The 9532-nt window shown below is 35.0% G+C and overlaps 1 pseudogene; it reads left to right on the top strand.

The window, feature by feature from the left end:
• The first annotated feature begins 2995 nt into the window (after nucleotides 1-2995).
• On the top strand, nucleotides 2996-9158 carry LOC121498610 (annotated as a pseudogene).
• The last annotated feature ends 374 nt before the right edge of the window (nucleotides 9159-9532 follow it).

Here is a 9532-nt window from a genome sequence, read left to right as displayed (position 1 = left end):
ACCTGAAAGTATTTTCTATGTTATTATAAAACAGATGAGTAAGTAAAAACTAAAGTTACGAATAAAATGCATTTGCAGAGGTTTATTGAAGCCCTCTGTAGGTATTTTCATGGTGTTGATTGCCAATGGAAAGCAACCAAAGTCATGTAGTAAGTCATAATTACTGAGTATTCATGAAATGCCAAAACAGAGCTACTTCTGTTTAAAGATATTATAATCTCCCTTAGATGGCCACAGTAGTAAGGGATGCCAGTGTTATGCCACAAACTGAAGATCAATAGCAAGGTATTATTTACCAAATTAAATAGCTTTAAAAAGCAGAAATGATTCCTAGTTAAATGCATGTTTAGGGGTGCCGAGGTGGCTCAGTCTGTTAAGCGTCTGCCTTTGCTGGGGTCATGATCCCTGGTTTTAGGATTGAGCCCCGCGTTGCATTGGGCTCCTTGTTCAGCAAGGAGCTTGATTCTCCTTCTCCCTCTGCCTGCCGCTCCCCCTGCTTTTGCTCTCTCCCTCTGTCAAATACATAAATAGTATCTTTTTAAAAATGCATGCTTAAATTACAAACACATTGATATTAAAACTAAAATAGAATGACACAAAAATGAGTTGTCTTTTAAAAGAGATAGGAAAAGAGCTATAGCAGATAGAATAGTAAAAAGGGAAACAGTGAAAAAAAGAGTATATTGTATAACTTGGAATTCGTTTTCTTTGTGTTTGCATTCTTCCAATTCTATTCCTATCCCTTGGTCTAACAAAGCAAGCCAAGGGCAGACTTTAAACAAATTCTGAGAAGCCAGAAGTGGAACAGGAAACCTGGTTTGATAAAGCGAAGGCAATTTGTTCAACATGTGGGAGAAGTGCTTCATCTTGTTAATAGATGGTCTGTGAGCTGAATTGTTACTAACAGATAAGCTATTAATTTGAAATAGAAATTGAATTTGTCTTATGGGATTTGCACAAGTAATGGTTTTTCTTACATATTTCTTTCCAGATGTTCTTTTTATAACTACAGGCAATCTTAATTTTCAAATATTCCAAATGTATAATTAAAGTTTCACCTCAAATTTAAAGTATTAAATCTTGAGTAAACTTGGATAGACTGCTGCTTTGGCAAAACGAGGAACGTGTCTTGAATTCTTCTGATTCCTCCTTTAGTCGTCCTGTCTGCCATCTGGATAACAGCCATTCTTCACATCTCAAAACACGCACACCTACCTCTTCCTGCCTGGCACCAGCTTGATTCTACTTTTCAGAACATAACTTCCTTTATATAATATTGTTGAGGGCAGAGAGCCTTTGTACTTCATTTTCCCTTTTTCCAATATCAAGAAATATGTCTTGCCTTGGATTTGAGCCTATATGCTTCCTGTTGTTCGTTTCCTCAGTCAATTGAATATACTTCTTTGCACCATCAGACCCTTCTGAACTCAACAGTTCTCCTCAGGATTGAACCAGTCTCCCAAGGTTGTTTTTCTATAATGTGGAAAAATGTGATTTAAAAAATATATAACACTATTGTGTCTTAAAATATGACATTATCCTAGGATGGACTAAAACAAAAATTTGCCTAACAAACTTTTTAAATTAAAAACCTTTTAAAGGAGTGATACAGTTCTGCGAAAGAGGGGCAATATCAAATTCTTGAAATTTGTGGTTTCATGATACAACCTAACCTTTCACCCACCATCTGCCTTTTACTCTTATCCATTAGATTACATATATAGTACTACTTACATGCAGTGTAATTTTGTTAAGATACATAAATCAGCATTTTGCTAAGACTCACAAAAATATTCTCATATTGTTAAAAGTCACAAATGAGGGTATTTAGCCATGAGGAAGAACTGGAAGCTTCAAAACAAAATATATTTGGCATAGATATTCTCTATTAGTTAGCTAGTCCTTACCTCCTGTTCCCTACTACCAACATTTGCATTTTGAAAAGATTCTTTACTTGTACCTGAAAAAGAAAGGAAAAGAGCAGTGGGGTCGAGGTAGGAAGAGGGGGTTGTGGTGAGCACACTGTTCTTAAGAAAAAGATTTATCTTCATTCTGTGCAGGTCACTTAGTCTTTCTAAACATCAACAATATATATTTCACAGGATTGTTATAATATGGATGCATTAAATATAAAAATATTTACTCAACAGTCTTGCTGTGATAGTTTTATGCAGCACACAACAAAACCCTAGGAGTTTTATTTACTTCTAAATAAATCTGAAAGGTTGGCTCTAGTCTTGGCTGGCCTCAGTTGGACAAGGCTGAACTCCAAGGTTTGGGAACTAAAAAAGCAACAGGTGTCTGGGCATGCTCTTCTCATGACAGAAGACAGAAGCTCCAAAAGGTTGAGTAGAAATTACCAAGCCTCCAAAAGTCTCAGTTTCTACCTGCGTTCTATTGAGCAAAGCAATATGGACAAGACCAAAGTCAATGGCAAGAGAAATATTTGTAGGCAAATAATTCAATTTAGCACCAGCTAAAATATGCTAGGTTTTCAGTGAGTGCTTTTTAAAAAAAAAAGCATGACGCTTCCTTAAAAATGTCACATTTTCACTTAAATTCTAACAAGTATATATTAAGTTTCATTTTTCTTATTTTGAGTTTCTTATGATTTTAGATTTTTAAGTATTTCTTTTAAATAAAAGGGTTTATATTTTAAGGATTCTAATATCTGAATCACCAGTGTGATGAACCCTTCCACTTAAAAAAATAGGGCCTTTTTAGGTCTAAAAAGTATGCTTTTACTATTAAAAATGTTTTTCCTTTGATGTTTGCAGATACACAGAGATTTTAGAGGATAGATAGAATACTATATAGGAGGACAATTAGAATGATTTCTTGGAAGAACTGGGATTTGAGATGAAACCTTTAAAGAAAGGGGCAGAGATATCCATGCAGTAGTTCAGAACAATGTTATAATTTGGGGAAGAATTTGGGCAAAGAGCACGGAGGTAGTAATATTTAGGAGGCAGAGAGGTACATTGACATACCAAGAATGGGTCCTGAAGCTAAAGGTACAGTATGAAGCCAGACAGGAGCAGAAGCAAAGGTCACTTCGTGTAAATTCAGCTACACAATATTGAGATTATGAATGTTTCAGATCTATTTGCGAAGCTGTTTATTTCAGCATATTTTTTATTTGCCCATGTGCTCTGTTTATTATTTATAAAGTTATGATTTTCCAAAGCCTTCAGTTTCTTGTTATTTCAACTATTTTAGATCAAAGCATTTTTAACATCTGTATTAATTCTTGGGTTTATATTCAGGAGCAGAACCGAAGGTAACATACAGCAAATCAAAATTTGCACATTTTCTTCCATATTTCCAGTGTTTTCCCCTACAACTTATCAACTTAAAATTAAATTTTCTTCATCTCTCCCATCATCTAGCAAAATAATGTGTTTAACATTCAGATACAATACACACATATGTATATATATACTTTATATATGTGATTTTTTGTATTTTATAACCATATATATTTTTTAATTGTGGAGAGTCCGTATTTGTAGAAAACATCAGACATTTTAATTGTTTCACTTTTGTTAAAATGTGATCCTTTAAAATTATCATTAAAAATGGACTTCAGGGGTTTTGTTAGCTAACAACACTGGAGAACATTTTCATTCTCATTCTCCTTATATTAGGATGAAAAACCTGTCTTTGACATTAATTCTATAAATGAAAGGATGAATATATTTCCTTTTATAATGCTTACCTTAAAACAGACCTTCCTGGTAAACCTGAAAGACAAACTCTAGCCCCAGCACATAGTGAAGCACTTCTGCAGATCTAGATAGAACAGTGATTATTAAAAGATGAAGGAAGCTACATCCCTTTGAATTAGTGTTTTATATTCTTTGGGTAAATAGCTAGTAGTGCAATTGCTGGATGGTAGGGTAGTCCTATGATGGCCAAATTATGGACCACGCCAAATATCCGTTGACTGATCAAAGGATAAAGAACATGTGGTATATATATATATACACAATGGAATATTATTAAACCACAAAAAGAATGAAATCTTGTCATTGGCAATATGTGGATGGAGCTAGAGAGTATTATGCTAAGTGAAATAAGTCAGAGAAAGATAAATACCACATAATTTTACTCAAATGTGGAATTTCAGAAACAAAATAAATGAGCAAAGAGAAGAAAAAAAAGACAGAGGAAGGCAAACCAAGAAACAGACTCTTAACTACAGAGAACAAACTGATGGTTACCAGAGGGAAGAGGGGGTGGAAGGATGGGTGACATAGGTGAAGGGATTAAGGAGTTCACTTGTTGTGATAATCACTGGGTGATGTCTGGAAGTGTTGATTCACTATGTTGTACACCTGAAACTAATATAATGCTGTATGTTAACTACTGGAATTAAAATAAAAACTTAAAATAAAAAATAAAAGATGAAGTTGCAGCCTGATTTCTTAGGCCATCATGAAGGCACTTCAGAGACACTTGCTTATTTTTAAAAGTTTTTAGCTGTCCTGGATATTCTAATTTAAAGAAATTAAAATAAAGTGTTTCTACCAGGCTGGACAGTTTTATACCAACGAATAGCTCTTTCAGTTTCACATGTCTGGCTTCTGCTGTAATTTATAATGTTGTAGATGCTAACATCACACAGGTGCCAAGGTCTTTATATAAGTTGTAAAGAGATCTATGGAAATATGAGCAAGACATCAATAGGTAAAACATACATAGGAGGATATCAGTTAAGTAGTGTATCATTCTGAAATATAATTTTTAATTAATATTTGACCTGTTTCTCTTTACTTTAGCAAACATAATTTTCCTATGAATGTTTAGAAGTGATATATTGAAAAGAATGAATGGCTTAAAAGTGGATTGCATTCTTCCTTTTTAAAAAAGTTATGCCAAGCTTGGTTTTCATTTTAAAATTAATCTGAATTGCACATCTGCTTTGCAATACATTTATGAATAAACATTTTTTTCAACATGTTTTCCTTAAAGAAAAAAGCTCCAAGTGAAAAATCATCTCTAGCACTATGTGCCTTGTTTTGTGGATTCTAGTTCTCCTTACCACAGGCTTGTATATCCAGGGACATGTGCGTACCGTTCTGAGAAATACTGAATATTCTAACAATCCAATTTATCTGTTTACTTAATCTAAATTGTAAGTAATACAAAAGTCACATAAACATGATCTCCCTTCTCTAGGAGCTTGGCATTGTTAAAGATAAGTACATCAATAGTGATCATTTATACCATAGATATTAATAAGAGAGGAAAATGAAATAACAGATAATGGTTGGCTGGATCAGTTAAAATATTTGTGGAGAAAAATGGTTAGAGACTGGGAACTCAGAAAAGAATAAATTGAGGAGACTTCCAGCAGTGAGAACAGGATCAAGAAAGGCACAGAAGTATTTCTGGAAATTATTGACAAACATTTTTTTCCAAATAAAGGACAGCACTGGTGGTAAAAGAAGATATCTTAAAAATGAATCACTGAACTCAGTGGTTGTAGATGAGTCCAATTTCAAAAAAAGTTCTCCAAAAATCCATTCTAGATGGATCAAAGACCTGATTGTAAAGTATAAAATAATAAAGCCTGAAGATAGCATAGGAGAAATTTCTTCATGACTTTAGAATAGGTAAATATCTCCCCAACAGGTCACACACATCACTTACCAAAAGAAAAAGACTGATGAATTGAACTTCATTAAAATCACTATGTTCTCTATTTGGATCTGAGTTGTTTTCACACAGGTGTCTTAACTTTGTAAAATTCCATCAAGCTGCACATTCAATTTTTTTGCATTTTAATGTATGTATATTACATTTCAATAATCAAGTTTAATAACTGATTATATTCTTGCAGTTAGAATAGAAAGACTAGTATGGCATTTATTAAAAGTCTATCATATATATGAAAGACATATATACATAGATATATATATATTTCAGATCTTGGATAAGATCTGCTTTGAATAAGAAGGGAGATGGTTTCCTATGGTAAGCTGAATTAAATTCTATATGCGCAGTGAGAAGAAAATTGACTAAATTTGCCAGAAATATTCTAGATTGTTTTCATCATGTCTATAGCCAATTATTTAATTTTTTAAAGATTGATTGATTGATTGATTGATTTATAAGAGAGAGAGTGTGTGTGAGCAAGAGATCACAAGAAGAGGGCACAGCAGAGGGAGAGGGAGAAGCAGACTCTCCACTGAGCAGGGAGCCCAATGTGGGGCTCGATCCCTGAGATCAGGACCTGAGCTGAAAGTAGCTGCTTAACTGACTGATCCACCCAGGCACCCTGGCCAGTTACTTGTCTTCTATTTAAAAGTTAAATTTCTAAACTGCACAGTACTTTGATTAAATCCCATTGAGTTTATAAAATAGCATATATAAAGTCTCTAGTTTGGTTCATATAATAATTTTTAACTCTTATTGAGTACTTTCTATTTACTTGTTACTGTTTTAAGTGCTCCCATGCATTAACTCATTCTTTTAAAGATCCACTTATTTATTTTAAAGAGAGAGTTTATGTGCAGTGGGGAGGGGCAGAGAGAGAGAAGGAGAGAGAGTCTCAAGCTGACTCTGTACTGAGAATGGAGTTCAAGGATCCCACAACCCCAAGATCCTGAGTGGAGCTGAAACCAAGAGTCTTACTCTTAACCACCTCTACCACCCAGGCACCCCTATTAACTCATCCTATTTTTTTTTTTTATTAACTCATCTTAATACACAAAGTGACAAAGTTTAAGATAGCTACTATTATTATTTCCTTTTTTAAAAAATCGTTTTATTTGTTTGAGAGAGTGAGAGAGAGCACAAGGCAGGGAGGGTCAGAGGGAGAAGCGGGATCTCTCCAGGAGCTGGCTCCTGGGACTCCAGGATCATGACATGAGTTGAAGACAGATGCTTAACAGAACAGAGCCACCCAGGTACCCCTATATTTCCTTTTTAAGAGGAAGGATCAAGAGTTAATAGTGGCCAAGTAACATAATCAACATTCCACAACTAGCAGCATGTCATGGAGCTTAACTCTAGCATCTTAATTTATAATTCCATGTTTTAAAACATTCCACTACACTGATTCCATCTCTTAAAACCCACTAGGGAGGATGGGCTTATCATGATATATTAACAGAACAACCAGGGCCTTGGCTTGAGATTCAGGTTTAAGGGTCATGAAACCATACAGCAGATGAAATGCCTACAGAGGAATACATACAGATGAATATATACAGATGAATATAAAGGCATACCTCATTTTATCGTATTTTGTTTCATTACACTTTATAGATACTGCGTTTTTACAAATTGAAGTTTTGTGGCAACCCTGCGTCAAGCAAGGCTATCATGCCATTTTTCCAAAAACATTTGCTCACTTCTTGTCTCTACGTCACACTTTTGGTAATTCTCAAAATATTTCAAACTTTTTCATTGGTATTGTGTTTGTTATGATGATCTCTGATCAGTGATCTTTGATGTTACTACTGTAACTTAACTTTTAGGGTGCTATGAACCATGCCCATCCAAGACTGAACTTAATAAATGTGTGGACTCACTGTTCCATTGACTGGCCATTACTTGGTCTTTTTCCCTTTTACTGAACCTTCCTATTTCCTGAAACACAACAATATTAAAATTAAGCTAACTAATAACCCTATAATAGCTTCTAAGTGTCCCAGTGAATGAAGAATCACCATCTCTCACTTTGAATAATAATAATAAAAATACCTAGAAAAGATTAAGCTTAGTGAGGAAGGTATGCTGAAATCAGAGGCAGACCCAAAGCTAGGCCTCTTGGCCAGTAGGCCAAGCTGTGAATACAAGAGATTGATTTAAGCGGTTTATGGAAGAAGCCATCTCCATAACACCAAAGTGCAAGGTGAAGCAACAGATGCTAATGTAGAAGCTGCAGGAAGTTCTCCAGAAGATCCAGTTAAGATAATTAATGAAGGTGGCTACACTAAATAACAGACTTTCAATGTAGACAAAACAGCCCTGTATTAGGGAAAAAAATGACATCTAGGACTGTCAGAGCTAGAGATAAGTCAATGTCTGGCTTCAAAGCTTCAAAGGACAGGCTCACTATTTAGTTAGGGGCTAATGCAGCTGATGACTTTAAGTCAAAGCCTCTGTTGATTTACCATCCTGAAAATCCTGGGGCTCTTAAGAATTATGCTAAATCTACTCTGCTTGTGCTGTATAAATGAAACAACAATGCCTGTATGATGGTATGACCATCACTGGTATGACCTATTGCTAAGAAAAAAAGATTCCTTATAAAATATTTCTACTCATTGACAAGCATCTGATCATCCAAGAACCCTGATGGAGATGTACAATGAGATTAATGTTGTTTTCATGCCTGCTAACACAACATCCATTCTGCTGCTTATGGATCAAAGAGTAATTTGACTTCCAAATCTTATTATTTAAAAAAATACATATCATAAGGTTATAGCTTCCATAGGTAATAATTTCTCTGGTGGATTTGGGCAAAGTAAATTTGAAAACCTCTGGAAAGATTTCACTATTCTAGATGCCATTGAGAACATGCGTGATTCACGGGAAAAGGGCAAAATATCAGTATCAATAGGAGTCTGGAAGAAGTTGATTCCAATTCTCATGGATGATTTTAAGGGATCATGACTTGAGTGGAGGAAGTCACTGCAGATAGGGTGGAAATAGCAACAGAACTAGAATTAGAAGTGGAGCCTGAATATATGACTGAATTGCTGTAACATCATGGTAAAACCGGAATGGATGAGGAGTTGCTTCTTATGGATGAACAAAGAAAATGGCTTCTCGGGATGGCGTCTACTCCTATTGAAGATGCCGTGAAGGTTTTTAAAATGACAATAAAGGATTTAGAGTATCACATAAACTTAGTTGGTGAGGCAGCAGCAAGGTTTGAGAGGACTGACTCCAATTTTGAAAGAAGTTCTCCTGTGGGTAAAATGCTCTCAAACAGCATCACATGCTACAGAGAAATCATTCCTCAAAGGAAGAGTCAATCAACATGGCAAACTTCATTGTTCTTCTAAGAAATTGCACAGCCACCTCAACCTTCAGTAACCACTCCCTTGATGTGTTGGCAGCCATCAGCACTCAGAAACACTCAACATCCATCAGTAAAAAGGTGGTTGTTAGCATTTTTTAGAAATATTTTTGATTAAGGCATTTTTATATGTATTTTTAGACATAATGCTATTGCACTCTTAATAGACTATAGTATAGTATAGACATAGCTTTTATATGCACTGGGAAACAAAACAATTCATTTGACTTGCTTTATTACAATATTCGCTTTATTGAATGGTCTGGAAATGAAACCACAATATCTCTGAGGTATGCCTGTACCTACTTTTGCAAGGGCAGGGATAGAAAAACACATAAGAATATATTGAAACATACCACCTAAGTATGGACATTAGCAGAAAATGAGAGCAGCGTGGACAAAATGACATTTCCAGAGGAAGGTATCTTCTTGGTGGGATATGTCTGTTAGAGTACTTAGAGCTGCAGGTAACTGAATACCCAAGTCAATGTG

This window comes from Vulpes lagopus, chromosome 9, assembly GCF_018345385.1.
Source record: "Vulpes lagopus strain Blue_001 chromosome 9, ASM1834538v1, whole genome shotgun sequence".
In the NCBI taxonomy this organism is placed as follows: Eukaryota; Metazoa; Chordata; class Mammalia; order Carnivora; family Canidae; genus Vulpes; species Vulpes lagopus.
Note: the sequence above shows the minus strand (reverse complement) of the source record. Positions and strands in the feature narration are given on the sequence as shown.